This window comes from Heptranchias perlo, chromosome 5 (assembly GCF_035084215.1).
Source record: "Heptranchias perlo isolate sHepPer1 chromosome 5, sHepPer1.hap1, whole genome shotgun sequence".
Taxonomy (NCBI): Eukaryota; Metazoa; Chordata; class Chondrichthyes; order Hexanchiformes; family Hexanchidae; genus Heptranchias; species Heptranchias perlo.
This window is the reverse complement of record NC_090329.1, coordinates 95,966,191-95,986,043: the sequence shown is the minus strand read 5'-3', so window position 1 is coordinate 95,986,043 and position 19,853 is coordinate 95,966,191.

Genomic DNA, 19,853 nt, shown 5'->3' with positions numbered 1-19,853 from the left:
CACAGTCCTCGTGGAGATGAAATCCCGTCTTCGCACTGAGGACACCATCCAACGTGTTGTGTGGCACTACCACCGTGCTAAATGGGATAGATTCAGAATGGATCTAGCAGCTCAAAACTGGGCATCCATGAGGCGCTGTGGGCCATCAGCAGCAGCAGAATTGTATTCCAGCACAATCTGTAACCTCATGGCCCGGCATATTCCTCACTCTACCATTACCAACAAGCCAGGGGATCAACCCTCGTTCAATGAGGAGTGTAGAAGAGCATGCCAGGAGCAGCACCAGGCGTACCTAAAAATGAGGTGCCAGCCTGGTGAAGCTACAACTCAGGACTACATGCATGCTAAACAGCGGAAGCAACATGCTATAGACAGAGCTAAGCGATTCCACAACCAACGGATCAGATCAAAGCTCTGCAGTCCTGCCACATCCAGTCGTGAATGGTGGTGGACAATTAAACAACTAACGGGAGGAGGAGGCTCTGCAAACATCCCCATTCTCAATGAAGGCGGAGTCCAGCACGTGAGTGCAAAAGACAAGGCTGAAGCGTTTGCAACCATCTTCAGCCAGAAGTGCCGAGAGGATGATCCATCTCAGCCTCCTCCCGATATCCCCACCATCGCGGAAGCCAGTCTTCGGCCAATTCGATTCACTCCACGTGATATCAAGAAACGGCTGAGTGCACTGGATACAGCAAAGGCTATGGGCCCCGACAACATCCCAGCTGTAGTGCTGAAGACTTGTGCTCCAGAACTAGCTGCGCCTCTAGCCAAGCTGTTCCAGTACAGCTACAACACTGGCATCTACCCGACAATGTGGAAAATTGCCCAGGTATGTCCTGTCCACAAAAAGCAGGACAAATCCAATCCGGCCAATTACCGCCCGATCAGTCTACTCTCAATCATCAGCAAAATGATGGAAGGTGTCGTCGACAGTGCTATCAAGTGGCACTTACTCACCAATAACCTGCTCACCGATGCTCAGTTTGGGTTCCGCCAGGACCACTCGGCTCCAGACCTCATTACAGCCTTGGTCCAAACATGGACAAAAGAGCTGAATTCCAGAGGTGAGGTGAGAGTGACTGCCCTTGACATCAAGGCAGCATTTGACCGAGTGTGGCATCAAGGAGCCCGAGTAAAATTGAAGTCAATGGGAATCAGGGGGAAAACTCTCCAGTGGCTGGAGTCATACCTGGCACAAAGGAAGATGGTAGTGGTTGTTGGAGGCCAATCATCTCAGCCCCAGGGCATTGCTGCAGGAGTTCCTCAGGGCAGTGTCCTTGGCCCAACCATCTTCAGCTGCTTCATCAATGACCTTCCCTCCATCATAAGGTCAGAAATGGGGATGTTCGCTGATGACTGCACAGTGTTCAGTTCCATTCGCAACCCCTCAGATAATGAAGCAGTCCGAGCCCGCATGCAGCAAGACCTGGACAACAGCCAGGCTTGGGCTCATAAGTGGCAAGTAACATTCGCGCCAGATAAGTGCCAGGCAATGACCATCTCCAACAAGAGAGAGTCTAACCACCTCCCCTTGACATTCAACGGCATTACCATCGCCGAATCCCCCACCATCAACATCCTGGGGGTCACCATTGACCAGAAACTTAACTGGACCAGCCATATAAATACTGTGGCTACGAGAGCAGGTCATAGGCTGGGTATTCTGCGGCGAGTGACTCACCTCCTGACTCCCCAAAGCCTTTCCACCATCTACAAGGCACAAGTCAGGAGTGTGATGGAATACTCTCCACTTGCCTGGATGAGTGCAGCTCCAACAACACTCAAGAAGCTCGACACCATCCAAGATAAAGCAGCCCGCTTGATTGGCACCCCATCCACCACCCTAAACATTCACTCCCTTCACCACCGGCGCACTGTGGCTGCAGTGTGCACCATCCACAGGATGCACTGCAGCAACTCGCCAAGGCTTCTTCGACAGCACCTCCCAAACCCGTGACCTCTACCACCTAGAAGGACAAGGGCAGCAGGCGCATGGGAACAACACCACCTGCACGTTCCCCTCCAAGTCACACACCATCCCGACGTTCCTTCATTGTCGCTGGGTCAAAATCCTGGAACTCCCTTCCTAACAGCACTGTGGGAGAACCTTCACCACACTGACTGCAGCGGTTGGGCTCTTTTCTGCTGCCTGTTAGAGGAAGCGCACCCAGTAAAGACCGTGGTAAGTTACCGGGTTAGTATAAATCTATGGAGCGGCAAGCACTGTTGGTTTGCTGTTCGGAGCAATTTCTGGGTCAATGTTTCCTGTAGTACTGAGCCATTATACATTTATTTGTTAAAAAAAGGTCTAAAATATAAAAGCACACAGCTCCCTCTGTTGACTAAACCTGAAACTCCTGTCCCAGTATATAGGCCTCCGGGGACTGTGTTTATCATATTCATTGCCAGCTTACCCGAAGAGTCTCGGTGAGTATTTTTTACATTCCTGTAAAAGAGTTTTTTGGAAATTAAAAGTGCAACTCTCACTGATGTTAGTATCTTTTTCTGTTTGAAAAATATCAGAGATTCTGATCTAAAATAAAAATGTTTCATTCCATTTGGTTCAAGGCATCAATTATATCCACACGGTAAATGATTCGATTCATCAAATATTTCAATGCATTACAGTTCCCTCTACAGATTTATTGGTAAAGTTGTACCTACCAGTGAGTCACAGCTTTTGTCTGATTTGAATCAAATGCTTGATAACAAATTACTTTATATGCAATTTATTGATCTGATACTTTATACACAACAGTAATGAGACACATTACACTGTTGGTAGCATAAAATAAAATGCAACAGCACAGATTTTAATGCCCTCCCCCATCCCCCTGTCCAATGAAAATGGGGCAGGTGGAGGGCTTAAAACCGGTACAGCGTCCTTACCTCTGCGTTTGCGCCACGCTCCTGCCCGCCGCCATTTTATCTCCCGGATTTCAGGAGTTAACGGAGCTACTCACTGCAGGCAGACAAATGCCTCATAAAGATGCAAAAGTCGGTGTCCTGTGATGCAGTTAGGATCGCAATGCAATTTTAACTCTGGACCGCGCGACTGGCGCTGAGTGTCAGAGCCGCCAGTGCAACTTGGCGACAAGCAGGAACAGGGCAAGAAAAGTTAGTAGAATCAATTTACTGTTCGTTTCCTTGAGCAGGAATGTTCCTCCGGGCCTCACAAGGAAACCTTAGGCCATCCCTGCCCCGGGCTTCCTTCTCCACACAACCCCCCACCCCCAGACTGTTATTGCATCTGGACCCACACCACCTCATGTCAGGGACAGTTCCCTCGGGCCTCCAGCAGTGACCTCCTTCCGCCATGAAATCCCGCTCACGCCTTAATTATTTTCTCTAGACATTTAGCAATTTCATCTTTAATTAAAGATTCCAAAATTTTCCCTACTGCGGATGTTAACTAATAACACGGGCTGGTTCTGTTCCTACTCACAGAATCATACCTATCAACCAACATCCCAGACTCCTCCATTACCCTCCCCGGATATGTACTGTCCCACTGGCAGATTTTTCTTTTCAACCACAAAACAATTTTTTAAACTGAATTCAAATTATCATGGTGGGATGTGAACTCACATTCTCTAGTCCAGTAACATACCACTACACCAACGTACCCAGATATAAACATGCCATATTGCTGCTCAAGGAGTGCTGGCAAGTCTGCAGGTTCGGCCTCATGTTCTGGATCATCTTTGGCCCTTTCTGAGCCTCCTCCTGCCCTTGGTACACGATGAAGTGAAATTATGAAACTTGCAGCAGACCCTGATCATTTTTTATATCATTTCGAGGCAGTATTGCAGTATCTCCCCCTCCCCAGACTGATCCAGGCAATGGAACCTCTGTTTTAACTATCTTTTACCAGCGGCGAGTAGAATGGTCCTCTTGCCTGGGCAGGAGGTTCATTCCCAAAATCTCGCTGAACCCGACGAACAGGCAGTCAGGCCGGTGTAGCGAGTAAGATCGGTCCGAAAGAGAGAGAGATCAGAGATTGAGAGGAACAGCACTTGTGGAGTGCAATCTGAGTGCATAACAAGCTGTAAGTTTTTATTACCTGTCTTTTGTGTCAAACTTTGCTGAATCAAAAATACAAAGATTGTTCCTCATTCTCTGAATGTGATCTGAGACAGACCCACAACTTCAACTGGTGCTCGATTGCAAAAAGTCGACCCACCTGTTTGCAAATTTTCAGATGGCCTTTGATATGGCCAATGTCAGGAACGAAGCAGTGCGTTTGTGTCACGCGAGGGAAAGAGTTCCTGGAATGTTTGAAACATTGCCAGAAACTGGAGAGCTGAACGATTATGATGTAGTTGTACAAAAGCCCATTGAATATCTTATGTCAAAGAAGATCACTGAATATGAGATAAATGTGTTCTGGCAGAGTAAGCAAGAATGTGGTGAGACATTGGACATGTATCACGTATAGCTCCATAAATTAGTAACAAGTTGCAAATTCATGGCACTGGTAAGAAAATAAAATGTTAAATTATCCCAAACTGCACATCCTCATGCTAACATGGACATGAATTGCAAGACTCCACTGTACTGGACTGTGGCAGAACCTTTGAAATGTCTGAATTCAAATTTCAGGCATTTTACTCTTTTCAATCTTAGTAGTGTTTGGCACTACGGGCCTTTGCCCTTAACCTTAATTTGTTAACAAAAGATGTAATGGCCCCTTTACAAAACATAATAAAAATTACCAATAAATTGCCATTAACAAATACAATTTAAAGTAACATTTAGGGTTTAAGGAACAATTCCTGTTCCAAAGCTACTTTCAAGGACCCATTTTCTTGTTCTTTTTTTAGTCTTTTCCCTCTTCTCTCTCCTGAAGTATTGATTCTTGTGGGTATATGATTCCTGGGGTGCTGGGCATCCTCTGGGACCTCACCCAAGTGTTATTCATTCTTCATGACCCTTCACAGTGAGAGTCAGCAGACTATTTGACCATGAGAAGCACAACAGCTGAGCCCATTTTCAATCATTTTCAAAACTATCTTCATTTAAAACCCACACAGAGCAACTTGCACCAGGGTTCATTAGATAGAGATCATAGCAGGAGGACTGGCTGATTTTTCTCCTTCTCCGGGTGCACTTAGATATATTGTAGTGTCCTTTTCAGTGCAGGCAAGAAAGGTTGAATGGTGCTAAAAAAATCCATATTTCTATCATCATGTAGACTGCAATCAGCTAACTCAGCACAGGCCAGTGATAGCATCTGTGACTTTCCTTTTCTGTAGGGCTCAGTTCCATATTAGGCAGCGTACTTACCAATTAAACCATCCAGGGAGTTTGAATTTGGACATTTAATAATAGCTATGAAACTATTGGGTAATTTCACTGATCCCAGGTATCCAGTGTGTGGATTAGAAATAGGTCTACAGTGTTATATTGCTGATTCTCCCAACTCACAGTCCTTTGAGCTTAGCTCCCACTGGGACAGTGAGATTGGTGAACTTTCCCGTATCGTTTTCGTGAACATTCCAAAAAGAATGAAACTGGAAATATTTCACATAATCAGATTTTACTAGTATCCCTACATTATCTAAAACTGCTTTACAAGAGTTCAAAAAATATCAGAGGGCACTGCTTGATGTGTTTGGGTTAAACTTCTTTTTATGTTATTTTAACATACTCACTGCATTAAAATAGCACACAAAGAAATTTTACATGACCATGTTAAGCAGTGAGCCACCAGATCAGCCATGACCGCATTGAATGGCGGAACAGGCTCGAGGGGCTGATTGGCCTACTCCTGTTCCTATATTCCAGAGGATGTTAAACCCCCTTCCCCCACCTACCCCCTCACAAAAATGTAACCTTTAACGTTCAAATCTGCTGATATGTTTTATCAGTTTTATTTTATGTTTTTCTAAACTCCAGTCCCAGGTAATTTTAGCACAGCTGTGACATATGCTGTATGATGCAGTGCTGCCATCTTGTGCCGAAGGTGGGTAATGACCTTATGCTGCTGTGACTCAGTAAAGCGACACATATATCCCACCCCCAATACTAGTATGGCTTGTAATGAAACGCATGGTTTTAAGAGTTTATCTGAACTTCCGTTCAAACATCATGAAAAGACTGTCTACTTCTGTGGTGCCTGACATTTGTCAACTATATTTCTGAAATTATTTTTTGTTTACACTTATCAAGATTATACATTGGAAAATTTGCTCCCCGCAATGTCACTGGAATCAATTTTGACTTTTGGGCGACTGATCGGCGGAGTGAGCTGGCTGGCCGCCTGTACCGGCGGTGAAGGGTCCTCTGCGATTTTGAGATCCGGCCTCACTTAAATTTGTCAGGCGAGCAGCAGGTCGCCAAACATGTGTCCTGATGCGGCTTGCTGGAATTAGGCCTCAAGATCGGGGCGGGGTGGCCCCCAGCAAAGACGGGGGGGGGGGGGGGGGTGCGCGGGCCGGGCCGGGATCATGGAGGGTGGGGTTCCAGTGCGGCAGCGGCCCAGATTATTCTGGCAGGTCCCGGAGGTGCAGGAGTGCTCCTCCGAGACCCATAAATATAATTCGCCGCTTACATCTGGTGGGCCTCTTCGGTTCCATTGCCTGTGGAACTGGCCGACTCCTGCACAGTGCACGTCCGGCCAGTTCCAACCAGAAATGGCAATTGGGGTCCTATTTACGGCATAGGCCTCTAAAGGGGCCTATCGCCTGAAACAGGCAGGCCCTTTGGACACCTGGTAGCCCACTCTAATATGGAGCCGGCCGCATTGCGGGCGGTAATAGGACAGCAAGGCTACTAACAACAGTTTGAGGCCTTTACCACCCCGTTAACACCAGGCGACCCTATTATGTTGTAAACGTGCCTTCCTCTAACTCATTAAAATGTGATTTACTCTAACATCTCCTACACTAACTCATTCCTTTCTAGACCTCAAAACTGGAAAAGAATGAGTTAGAGTAGCAGATGATACAATAAGTCTCTTATTCTAATTGGAGGTGCCGACTTTCAGATGACATGTTAAACCAAGTCTGCCCTCTCAGGTGGATGCAAAAAATCTCATGGCATTATTTGAAGAAGATCAAGGGAGTTCTCCCCGATGTCCTGGACAACATTTATCCCTCAACCAACATCACTAAAACAGATTATCTGGTCATTTATCTCATGCTGTTTGTGGGACCTTGCTGTGTGCAAAATTGGCTCCAACGTTTCCTACATTACAACAGTGACTACAGTTCAAAAGTACTTCACTGGTTATAAAACGCTTTGGGATGTCCTGAGGTTGTGAAAGGTGTTTATTTATTTATTTATTTATGATTCATTCTTAAAGTTACTTCCCTCAGACTTTCCGTCCTTCAACCACCTTCTAAGATTTTAAAATCCAAGCTTGGTGTCACCAAACCATTACTCCTTGACTTACCTTGTCTTCTCTCCTTTATTACCTTGGTAGTGTCGTCCACTACCCGTTCACCTAGGGGTAGACATTAGTCTCCCCAAACCAAGAAGCCTGAGGATGGATAGAACTTGTTCCTCGGACTGGATCTGAATAATTGCGGCAAGCCACCACCGCTGGCCACACCTCCACAGGCAGCTCGCCCGACGGGGAAAGAAAACATCGGGTCTCCTGCCTCGCCAGCAGTAGCTTTCTGGTAAGGGTGGCTTGGAGTGGGCAATGGTAGGGGCCGATCTCCGGGACTGTGGAGTCACGGGGAACACTCCTGCTCCTCCTGGCTCTACAGAAAGTTGACGGCTGTGATATCTACATGGTAAACTCTTTGTTTAACTGACGTGGAGTGCACACTGTCTCCATGTAGGGACACGGCCCACTTACCTAAGTCCAGAGAGTGTAGGTGCTGGTTGGCAACACCCAAGGCTCAGAGATCCCAAGTGCGTGCAGGAGTCCTGTTGCTATTTAATCAGCTAAAACTGTACAGCTTATTGGCACAGAGCACTGGTAAGCTTCCTACTATTTGTCCAGCTAACACCAGCCCAACCATTAGGGCTTTGGCTTATTTGGAGCTGACTTGGCGGAATCACAGGCCCAGTGACAGGTCTACCCTTCCAGGTTCCATTATTGTCACAGACTGGCTGATTCACTAGCTTATCTCCACAGTTTCATAGAATCATAGAATCATACAGCAGAGAAGGAGGCCATTCGGCCCATTGTGCCTGTGCTGGCTCTTTGAAAGAGCTGTCCAATTAGTCCCACTCCCCTGCTCTTTCCCCATAACCCTGCAATTTTTTCCTTTTCAAGTATTTATCCAATTCCCTTTTGAAAGTTACTATTGAATCTGCTTCTATCACCCTTTCAGGCAGTGCATTCCAGATCATTACAACTCACTGCCTTAAAAAAATCCTCCTCATCTCCCCTCTGGTTCTTTTGCCAATTATCTTAAATCTGCGTCCTCTGGTTACCGACCCACCTGCTGGTAGAAACAGTTTCTCCCTATTTACTCTAACAAAACCCTTCATAATTTTGAACGCTTTCAGAAGCAACTGTTTGCCTCTCTGCAACATTATCATGTTAGACACTGAGATCTGGAGGTGAGCTGACGCAACGGATATACAGAAGGTTTTTTGTTGATATATTCTGCAAATGGCATTATCCCCAAAGGCTCTGCTGGTTCATTTTAATGACAGCAGCGCACACAGGTTGGAGATCTCCCACTGGAATTGGTGGACCTGCTTCTCGGTCAGGGATGGTGCCCGTCACCGGGAGAATTGAAGGGAAAAGCAGAGAAGATAACTTATAGAAATATGATGTGGAGAAGCCGGTGATGGACTGGGGTGGACAAATGTAAGGAATCTTACAACACCAGGTTATAGTCCAACAAATTTATTTTAAAATCACAAGCTTTCGGAGATTATCCCCTTCGTCAGATGAATGTGTGAAAAGGTTCTCAAATCGCATATCTTATACTATGTTGGGACAGCATCACACCAATCAAAAGGTGTCGTTGTTATTCAAACGGGCCAGTCACGGAGAACAGCACGTCCCAGTACACTGGATATACATTGTGTCGATTACACAGGCAGGCAGAAAGAAACTCAAAATGGCAGAGAGAGAGAGAGAATTTTAAAAAACATATAATTTTTTTCCCCTTTTTGCTGGTGGGGTTACGTGTAGCGTGACATGAACCCAAGATCCCGGTTGAGGCCGTCCTCATGGGTGCGGAACTTGGCTATCAACTTCTGCTCGACGATTTTGCGTTGTCGTGTGTCTCGAAGGCCGCCTTGGAGAACGCTTACCCAAAGATCGGTGGCTGAATGTCCTTGACTGCTAAAGTGTTCCCCGACTGGGAGGGAACCCTCCTGTCTGGCGATTGTTGCGTGGTGTCCGTTCATCCGTTGTCGCAGTGTCTGCATGGTCTCGCCAATGTACCATGCTCCGGGGCATCCTTTCCTGCAACGTATGAGGTAGACAATGTTGGCCGAGTCACAGGAGTATGAACCATGTACCTGGTGGATGGTGTCCTCTCGTGTGATGGTGGTATCCGTGTCGATGATCTGGCATGTCTTGCAGAGGTTGCCGTGGCAGGGTTGTGTGGTGTCGTGGACGCTGTTCTCCTGAAAACTGGGTAACTTGCTGCGAACGATGGTCTGTTTGAGGTTGGGTGGCTGTTTAAAGGCGAGCAGTGGAGGCGTGGGGATGGCCTTAGCGAGGTGTTCGTCGTCATCGATGACATGTTGAAGGCTGCGGAGAACATGGTGTAGTTTCTCCGCTCCAGGGAAGTACTGGACGACGAAGGGTACTCTGTTGGTTGCGTCCCGTGTTTGTCTTCTGAGGAGGTCTATGCGATTCTTCGCTGTGGCCCGTCGGAACTGTCGATCGACAAGTCGAGCGTCATATCCCGTTCTTACGAGGGCGTCTTTCAGCGTCTGTAGGTGTCCATCGCGTTCCTCCTCGTCTGAGCAGATCCTGTGTATTCGTAGGGCCTGTCCATAGGGGATGGCCTCTTTGACGTGGTTGGGGTGGAAGCTGGAAAAGTGGAGCATCGTGAGGTGTCCGTGGGCTTGCGGTAGAGTGAGGTGCTGAGGTGCCCGTCTTTGATGGAGATTTGTGTGTCCAAGAAAGAAACCGATTCTGAGGAGTAGTCCATGGTGAGTTTGATGGTGGGATGGAACTTGTTGATGTTATCGTGTAGTCTCTTCAGTGATTCTTCGCCGTGGGTCCATAGGAAGAAAATGTCGTCGATGTATCTGGTGTATAGCGTTGGTTGGAGGTCCTGTGCAGTGAAGAAGTCGTGCTCGAACTTGTGCATGAAAATGTTGGCGTATTGGGGTGCGAATTTGGTCCCCATGGCTGTTCCGTGTGTTTGGGTAAAGAACTGGTTATCGAAGGTGAAGACATTGTGATCCAGGATGAAGCGGATGAGTTGTAGGATGGCGTCTGGAGATTGGCTGTTGTTGGTGTTGAGTATTGATGCTGTCGCAGCGATGCCGTCATCGTGGGGGATACTGGTGTAGAGTGCCGAGACGTCCATCGTGGTGAGAAGTGTTCCTGGTTCAACTGGTCCGTGGGTGCTGAGTTTTTGTAGGAAGTCTGTAGTGTCGCGACAGAAGCTGGGGGTTCCCTGTACGATGGGTTTCAGGATGCCCTCGACGTATCCAGAGAGGTTCTCACACAGGGTTCCATTGCCTGATACGATAGGACGTCCGGGTGTGTTGGCTTTGTGTATCTTTGGGAGGCAGTAGAAGTCTCCCACGCGGGGAGTACGTGGGATGAGAGTGCGTAGGATGCTTTGAAGGTCTGGATCGAAGGTCTTGATCAGCTTGTTGAGCTGGTGGGTGTGTTCTTTGGCCGGATCTGCGGGTAACTGTCTGTAGTGTTCCTGGTTGTCCAGTTGTCGGTATGCTTCTTTGCAATAGTCCGTTCTGTTCTGTATGACAATGGCTCCTCCTTTGTCCGCTGGTTTGATGACGATGTTTCGGTTGGTCTTGAGAGCGTTGATGGCGTTGCGTTGTGCTCGGGTGACATTCTGGACTGTCTTCTGAGTGCGCCTGATGAATCTGGCATTGACGCATTTCCTGACAGCTTGGGCATACATGTCAAGCTGAGGGTAGCGACCCTCCGGAGGAGTCCAGTTTGACTCTTTCCTCTTCGGTTGCTGTACCGTGGATCCCTCTGTCTGCTGTTCTGGATCATTGATTGTCTCATTGGGTTCGCTGTTGAAATCTTGGGGTTTGTGGTAGAATTCCCGGAGCCGCATTCTCCAGATGAATTCCTCTGTGTCCGCCGCGAGACCGATGCGGTCCATTTTGGTGGTGGGGCAGAAATTGAGCCCTCGGCTGAGAACCTCGATTTCGTCTGGTTGAAGGGTGTGGTTGGATAAATTGATGATAGACTTCCCTGTGGTTGTAACCGTGGTACCGGGGGAGGCTTGGTTGATGCTGGTGGTGATGCCGAGTTTCTCAAGCTTCCTGCTCTTGGTTTTCATGTAGGCAGTGTAGTTCCGTTGCCTCGTCTGTTTGGCGGTATATCGTAGCTGGTCTGCTGTGTCCTGAGTACAGGTTGAGAGTATGGACTCTATCTTGGTTTCGAGGTTGTGGCGTCTGCTGTAGAGTTGGTGTACGAGATGGTTGCAGAGTGTGCGAGAGGTACGACGGCAGAGTCTCTCAGCGTAATCTGAGTTGTATGTGGACTTGAGTGGGTTCTTGATCTGTAGTCCTTTCGGGACATTTAGCCACCGATCTTCAGGTAAGCGTTCTCCAAGGCGGCCTTCGAGACACACGACAACGCAAAATCGTCGAGCAGAAGTTGATAGCCAAGTTCCGCACCCATGAGGACGGCCTCAACCGGGATCTTGGGTTCATGTCAGGCTACACGTAACCCCACCAGCAAAAAGGGGGAAAAAAATTATATGTTTTTTAAAATTCTCTCTCTCTCTCTCTCTCTCTGCCATTTGAGTTTCTTTCTGCCTGCCTGTGTAATCGACACAATGTATATCCAGTGTACTGGGACGTGCTGTTCTCCGTGACTGGCCTGATGGAATAACAACGACACCTTTTGATTGGTGTGATGCTGTCCCAACATAGTATAAGATATGCGATTTGAGAACCTTTTCACACATTCATCTGACGAAGGGGGTAATCTCCGAAAGCTTGTGATTTTAAAATAAATTTGTTGGACTATAACCTGGTGTTGTAAGATTCCTTACATTTATAGAAATATATCAAAGGAAGCAAGGCCAATTTCTGAGAAATTGTTCGATGAAAGGATAGTGAAACAGATGGGAAATCCATGAGTTGCAGTGCTGGTGGTTACTGGATCATGCTCTTCAGTGCCCTCTCCAATGTTGTTTTCAGGATCAGTGGATGGGCACCTCGTTATCATGGGACAGGTGGGAACGAGTGCCACGTCAGGCATATCTCTGGTGCCACCTGCCCACGGTGGCTGGAAAGTCCAATGCCCGCCTAACCGTTGGGCTTGCCCGGGACCACCTCCCCATCGACCACACCCGTTGTTCCCTCTGCCCCTTAGTGAGGGGGAAACTCCGTCCATAAATCTCTTCTTGGGAAATAAAGGCCACTTGCTGGCCTAAACCACAATGGTGAGACATACTTTTGCCCTTGAGGAAGCTTGCAAACCTCGCCTCACCTCAACTCAACTCAACTGAACTCATCTCTCCTCACCTCAAGTTACCTCAACTCAACTCACCTCATCTCAACTCAACTCACCTCACCTCGACTCAACTCACCTCAACTCAACTCAATGCACCTCACCTCAACACAACTAAACTCAATGCACCTCAACTCAACTCACTACGCTTCAACTCAACTCACTACACCTCAACTCAACTCAACTCACCTCACCTCACCACACCTCAACTCAACTCAGCTCATCTTACCTCACCATACCTCAACTCAACTCACCTCACCTCAGCACACCTAAACTCAACTCAACTCACCTCACCACAACTCACCTCCACTCGCCTCACCTCAACTCAAGTCAACTCATGTCACCTCACCTCACTTCGACTCACCTCAACTCAAGTCACCTCGACTAACCTCAACTCACCTCAACTCGACTCCTCTCATCTCACTTCACCTCACCATACCTCATCTCAACTCACCTCAACTCACCTCACCTTGACTCGCCTCACTTCAACTCAACTCACCACACCACACCTAAACTCAACTCAACTCACCTCACCTCAACTCACCCCACCTCACCATACCTCACCTCAACTCACCCCATCTCACCATACCTCAACTCAACTCACCTCACCTCACCTCAACTCAACTCAACTCAACTCAACTCAACTCAACTCAACTCAACTCACCTCACCTCAGCACACCTCCTCAACTCACTACACCTCACCTCTCCTCACCTCAACTCAAGTTAACTTAACTCAACTCACCTCAACTCACTTCATCTCACCTCAACTAACCTCACCACACCTCAACTCAACTCAGCTCACCTCACCACACCTCATCTCACCTCACCTCAATTTAACTCAACTCACCTCACCTCAACACAACTCACCTCACCACACCTTAACTCAACCCCCCTCAACTCACTTCACCTCAACTCAACTCACGACTCCACAACTCAACTCACCTCAACTCACCTCAATTCATCTCACCACACCTCAACCCAACTCAACTCAACTCAACTCAACACACCTCACCACACCCCAACTCACCTCACCTCTCCTTACCTCAACTCAAGCCACCTCAACTGAACTCACCTCAACTCAACTCAACTCAACTCAACTCGCCTTGCCGCAACTTAACACAAGTCACCTCAACTCAACTCACTTCAACTCAACTCACGTCAGTTCACCTCACCAGACCTCAACTCAACTCAGCTCAGCACAACTCACCACTCCTCAACTCAACTCAACTTAATTCACCTCACCTCGCCTAACCACACTTCAACTCAACTCACCTCACCTCACTATAACTCAACTCAACCAAACTCACCTCACCACACCTCAACTCACTTCACCTCAACTCAATTCACCTCAACTCATCTCACTGCAACTCATCTCATCTCACCTCACCTAAACTCAACTCAACTCACCTCACCTTAACTCAACTCACCTCACCTCAACTCACTTCACCACACCTCAACTCAATTCAGTTCAACTCAACTCATCTCACCGCAACTCATCTCATCTCACCTCACCTCACCTCAACTCAACTCAACTCTCTTCGCCATACCTCACCAGCCTCAACTCAACTCAACTGAACTCAACTGACCTCACCTCACCACACCTCAACTCAACTCATCTCACCATAACTCAACTCAAGTCACCTCACCTTACCTCGACTTGCCTCACCTCACCTCAACTCAACTCAACTCAACTCAACTCACCTCAACTCGACTAACCTCAACTCACCTCAACACAACTCACCTCAACTCAACACAACTCAACTGAACTCAACTGAACTCAACTCACCTCACCTCACTTCACCACCACTCAACTCAACTCAAGTCACCTCAAGTCAACTCACCTCAATTCACCTCAACTCAACTCACCTCGCCTCACTACAACTCAACTCAAGTCACCGCAACTCATGTCACCTCAACTCAACTCACCTCATCTCAACTCAACTCACCTCACCTCGACTCAACTCACCTCAACTCAACTTAATGCACCTCACCTCAACACAACTAAACTCAATGCACCTCAACTCAACTCAACTCACGACACTTCAACTCAACTCACTACACCTCAACTCAACTCAACTCACCTCACCTCACCACACCTCAACTCAACTCAGCTCATCTTACCTCACCATACCTCAACTCAACTCACCTCACCTCAGCACACCTAAACTCAACTCAACTCACCTCACCACAACTCACCTCCACTCGCCTCACCTCAACTCAAGTCAACTCATGTCACCTCACCTCACTTCGACTCACCTCAACTCAAGTCACCTCGACTAACCTCAACTCACCTCAACTCAACTCCTCTCATCTCACTTCACCTCACCATACCTCATCTCAACTCACCTCAACTCACCTCACCTTGACTCGCCTCGACTCGCCTCACTTCAACTCAACTCACCACACCACACCTAAACTCAACTCAACTCACCTCACCTCAACTCACCCCACCTCACCTCAACTCACCCCATCTCACCATACCTCACCTCAACTCAACTCAACTCACCTCACCTCACCTCACCGCAACTCATCTCACCTCACCACACCTCAACTCAACTCAACTCCCCTCATCTCACCTCAACTCAACTCAACTCAAGTCACCTTAACTCAACTCACCTCGATTCACCTCACCTCAACTCTACTCACCTCACCCCGACTCACCTCAACTCAAGTCACCTCAACTCAAGGCACCTCAACTCACCTCAACTCAAGTCACCTTGACTAACCTCAACTCACTTCAACTCAACTCACCACACCTCAACTCACCTCACCTCACTTCAACTGAACTCACTAAACCTCATCTCACCTCACCCCACCTCAACTCAACTCAACTCAACTCAACTCAACAAAACTCAAATCAACTCACCTTGCCTCACCTCACCTCACCTGAACTCAACTCAACTCAACTCAACTCACCTCAACTTGCCTCAACTCACCTCAACTCAACTCAACTCACTTCAAGTCACTTCAACTCACCTCAACTCAACTTACCTCACCTCACTTAACATTCCAACCTCCGCTGATATGTCAGGTCTCAACTGAGCCTGAGGAGCAGGAACTCCATGTGTATAATGAATATTCCCCGTCGCTCCCTCTGCCTCCTTGCTTTCATTTAAAAATGAAAGATAGAGGCAATACTTATTAAATAAAGACGAACAATGGGTGCCCACGTCTTCACTGTTTCCTAGGTTTCTGCTGATCTTTAGCTGAAATTACGGTGGGAGACTGTCAGAACCGTGGAGGGAATTTTGGACATAGCTTGGCCTTGGAACTGGCAGTGATGCTGCTGGGGAAGGAAGTAGTGGCCTATCAATATACATGGATTTGAGAGAATGTAGGAAAAGGTTGTGCAGTCTGGTCTTTGGAAAGAAAGAAAGGAAGAAAAATCTTGTATTTATATAGCACCATACTATGTCAGGACATCCCAAAGCACTTTGCAAACAATGGATTACTTTTGAAGTGTTGCCATATAGACAAACAAAGTCCTACTTAGACTCTGTTGCAACATTATTGGTGCATTCTTTAATTGCAACTGAAAATAATGTTAGACATTTCCTGAGACCTTTGAGGAACCAGTAGGGGTGTGTTGCACTGTGTTAATATTCTCCTAAAGCATGCAGCTATTTTGACATGTACCTATTCAACTTAGGGGACAGATGAGACAATTAAAAACACTTTCACTATGATTATTATAGGGTGGAATCCTGGTACATGCATATCTAATTTATGTGAAATGATATGCCTGGATCAGGGCTCCACTGAAATAAGTTTGTACGGGGAATAGTGCAGGTGGACCCTGTACTTGGGTCTGAATTGTGTTTGACCAAGTATGTGTTCATCCAAACCTCTTCGATTATTTAAGACTAACGTATAATTGGATTGTAATAAAAATATTACAGAAAGGACAAATGAATTTCAAACATAGCATCATTTAGAAATAATTGCTATAATTGTGTTCAGGTTATTGAAATATCTGGGTTATTAAATAATTGTACTGAGCATACTGAGGATTATTAGTCAGATATATACGGCCAACCTCAGTTATTAGTTTTCACAATCTATATCAATACACTAGAGGGCACTATTCCCTAATAAAGTGTGGATCAACTCAAATCCTTCCTTTCCAGCTACCTACCTCCCGCACATTCCCAAAAAAAGTTCTTGTCAGGAATCAAGTTCAATCAATTCAGTGGAATCTCAAACCTATTTGCCTGGCTGTGCTCTCACTTGCAAAAGATGAAAATCCAGGGCAGTGGAGGAATACGTCAATCATTGATAAACAATAGAAGGGCTGTTTTAAAAGATGACAACTTCAGCAGCTCATTGACATAGTCAGCTCTCCGAACATAAAGCACACAGGCCTGCAACTATTGAAACAAACCACGTCACCTACTGGCAATTTCCACAATTAATTTTTTTAAAAACTTGGTTTATATAGTGAATTATTACATCAAAATGTTTCAAAGTGCGTTATGCATGAATTATTTTTGATGTGCAGTTACTGTTATGTAGGCAAATAAGCAAATTATTGACAGTCTCATGCTTAATTGAAAGAAAAAAATAATAAAATTAAAAACAAATTAACAACCAAGGAACAAACTGCCAAAAATTCAGAGAGCAGACTGGCTAAAACAGTAGTGAAGTTAAATTAAAATTAATGAATTCCTACAATATACTCATGCATTATGAACCAGGAGTGTCTTTTACAAGTATTTAGTGTTGATCTCAGTGGTTCTATCATGGATCATTAAAAATAATTAATTATATTTTTTATCTCATATAATAATTGACTTCCAGTTTTCTGATATCACCAGTCCCAGCCTGAATCACCCAGTAGCATAAAAGTTGAGGGCAGTTGTGACCTTAACAACCACTGACAATGTGATACATGCGGTGTAGGTGGGTGTTATGTTTTTGGGTCCTTTCAGCCCTTCTTACCCTTCCTATCCTAAATACTTCACCTTCTATATTTAGATTACTCTCATACATGAGTTCTTAATTTCTTATGGTCTCAAGAATTCCTTCATTGGCCTTCAAATATCTAGATGCTATGCGTCTGGCATTGACTTCATCCCCTCTTGCCTCCCACTGCCTCTTCAGCATATGTCTGAAGGGCCTCTTGTCCCCCTGCGGATGTAAAATGCCCCTCCTTCTGTACACCTCTTGCACCAAGGCCTCTAGTGCATCAGCAGAGAACCTTGGTGCATGCTCTCTCGCAGGTCTGGTACAAACTCAGATTAGCAGATTGGTGAGGTCTGGAGTGCAGATTGGAGGATGTGGGATTTAGTAGTGCGCAACCTTTATTCTATGTTTTAACATAACTCAACAGTTTGTAAACATAGTGACGGGACCTGCATCTGTGTTTTACATGTGTGATGTCTGATCTCTGTTCAGACTCTGTGCGGACCCGTGTCTTATATTTTGCATATAGGAGGTGCAGGCTGCCTTTACATGATGCGAGCCACTCATGTGATTTCGGGGGCCCCCTGCTGGTGAGCAGCCACTCAACAGCGCAGCTGGGCCTGCTGCCTGCATTTCTAAATTATCGAATTTAACCCCTAATGACCTTAACTTGGAAGCAAATTTATTGAAAAAGATTAACATGAATAGGAAGCGGTAATATATTAAACACACACACAAACACATATTATCATTCTTCAGGCTGTCAGCGTCGCTGGCGAGGCCGGCATTTATTGCCTAGCCCTAGTTGCCCTTGAGAAGGTGGTGGTGAGCCGCCACCTTGAACCATTGCAGTCCATAAGTTGAAGGTACTCCCACAATCCTAATAGAGTGACCAAGAAGCTGTATTTTTCTCGTAAAAACCCAGCTGGTTCATTAATATCTTTTAGAGAAGGAAACTAGTGTGGACTATGTGACTCCAGGATTTTGACCCAGCAACAATGAAGGAACTGTGATATGTGTATATTTATATATATATATACACACTAATCATCTCCTTGATGAAAACAATAAATGGCTGCAAAGCAGAACAAATAGCACAGTATGTTTTTGTTTGAATGTGCGTTGGCTTCTCCCCCTCAAGCCAATAGCTCTTTGAAGAGAACCAAAAAATGCTCACAACGTTTGAATTGTGTTAGGCTGGGGACATGATTTTAACTGCATCTGGTTTATAAACTGCTTGAGCTGAGCTAAAGGGACAAGCACTAAGCTAAGACTAGACAAAAATACTTCATTATGTCACAGTGGGCTGTTAGGCAGCTTGCAACAAGTGGCATAGCTCAGTGATGGTTTCCTTAGGAAAGCACAGCCACAGAAAGTACAGTAAGGCCTATTAAAAATAAAGTAAAAGGAACAACTGTTAAAGATGAATTAAACTGCCTGTATAGCAATGTACACAGCATCCGAAATAAAATGGGGGAACTGGAGGCAATAATCCCTAGTGAGGATTTAATAAGAATAACTGAAACAAGGTTACATAAAGAACAGGACTGACCACAAAATATTGCAGGCTATAACATAATCAGAAAGAATGGGGAAGGAAGAAGGGGAGTTGGAGTAGCTGTACTAATTAGAGCTGACATAATGGCAGTAGAAAAAAAGGGACTTCACTGACAGAAGGGTAGAAACAGAATCCATATGGATTGAAAGTTATGATTTGGGATGCATTGCCTGAAAGGGTGGTGGATTCAGTTTCAATTGTGGCTTTCAAAAAGGAATTGGATAAATATTTGAAGGGAAAAAATTAGCAGGGCTATGGGGAAAGAGCAGGGGAGTGGGACTAACTGGATTGTTCTTACAAAGAGCCGGTCTTGATGGGCCGAATGGCCTCCTTCTGTGCTGTAATGATTCTATGATTCTATGAAATAAAAGATGAGAAGGGATCAATCATGCTAATAGGGATATACTGCAGACCATCTGATAGTGGAAAGGAGGTGGCGGAAGAAATATATAAGCAAATATGTGAAATAAGTAAAGGATATAGAATAATAATCATGAAAGACTTGATCTACCCCCAAATAAACTGGCAAGAACAGGTAGGTAAAGGGATACAGGGAATGGAGTTTTTACAACGTGTGCAGGACTCCTTTCTTACCCAGTATGTAAAACGCCCAACAATAGAGGAAGCACTGCTGGATTTAATAATGGGAAATGAACCAGAAGAAATAAGAGAAGTAAGTGCTGGGGAATATCTAGGCAATTGCGATCACAACATAATAAGGTTTAAGATAAAGATTGAGGACACAAGAAAGACACAAGATCAAAATAATAAATTGGAAAAAAGCTGATTTTCAGG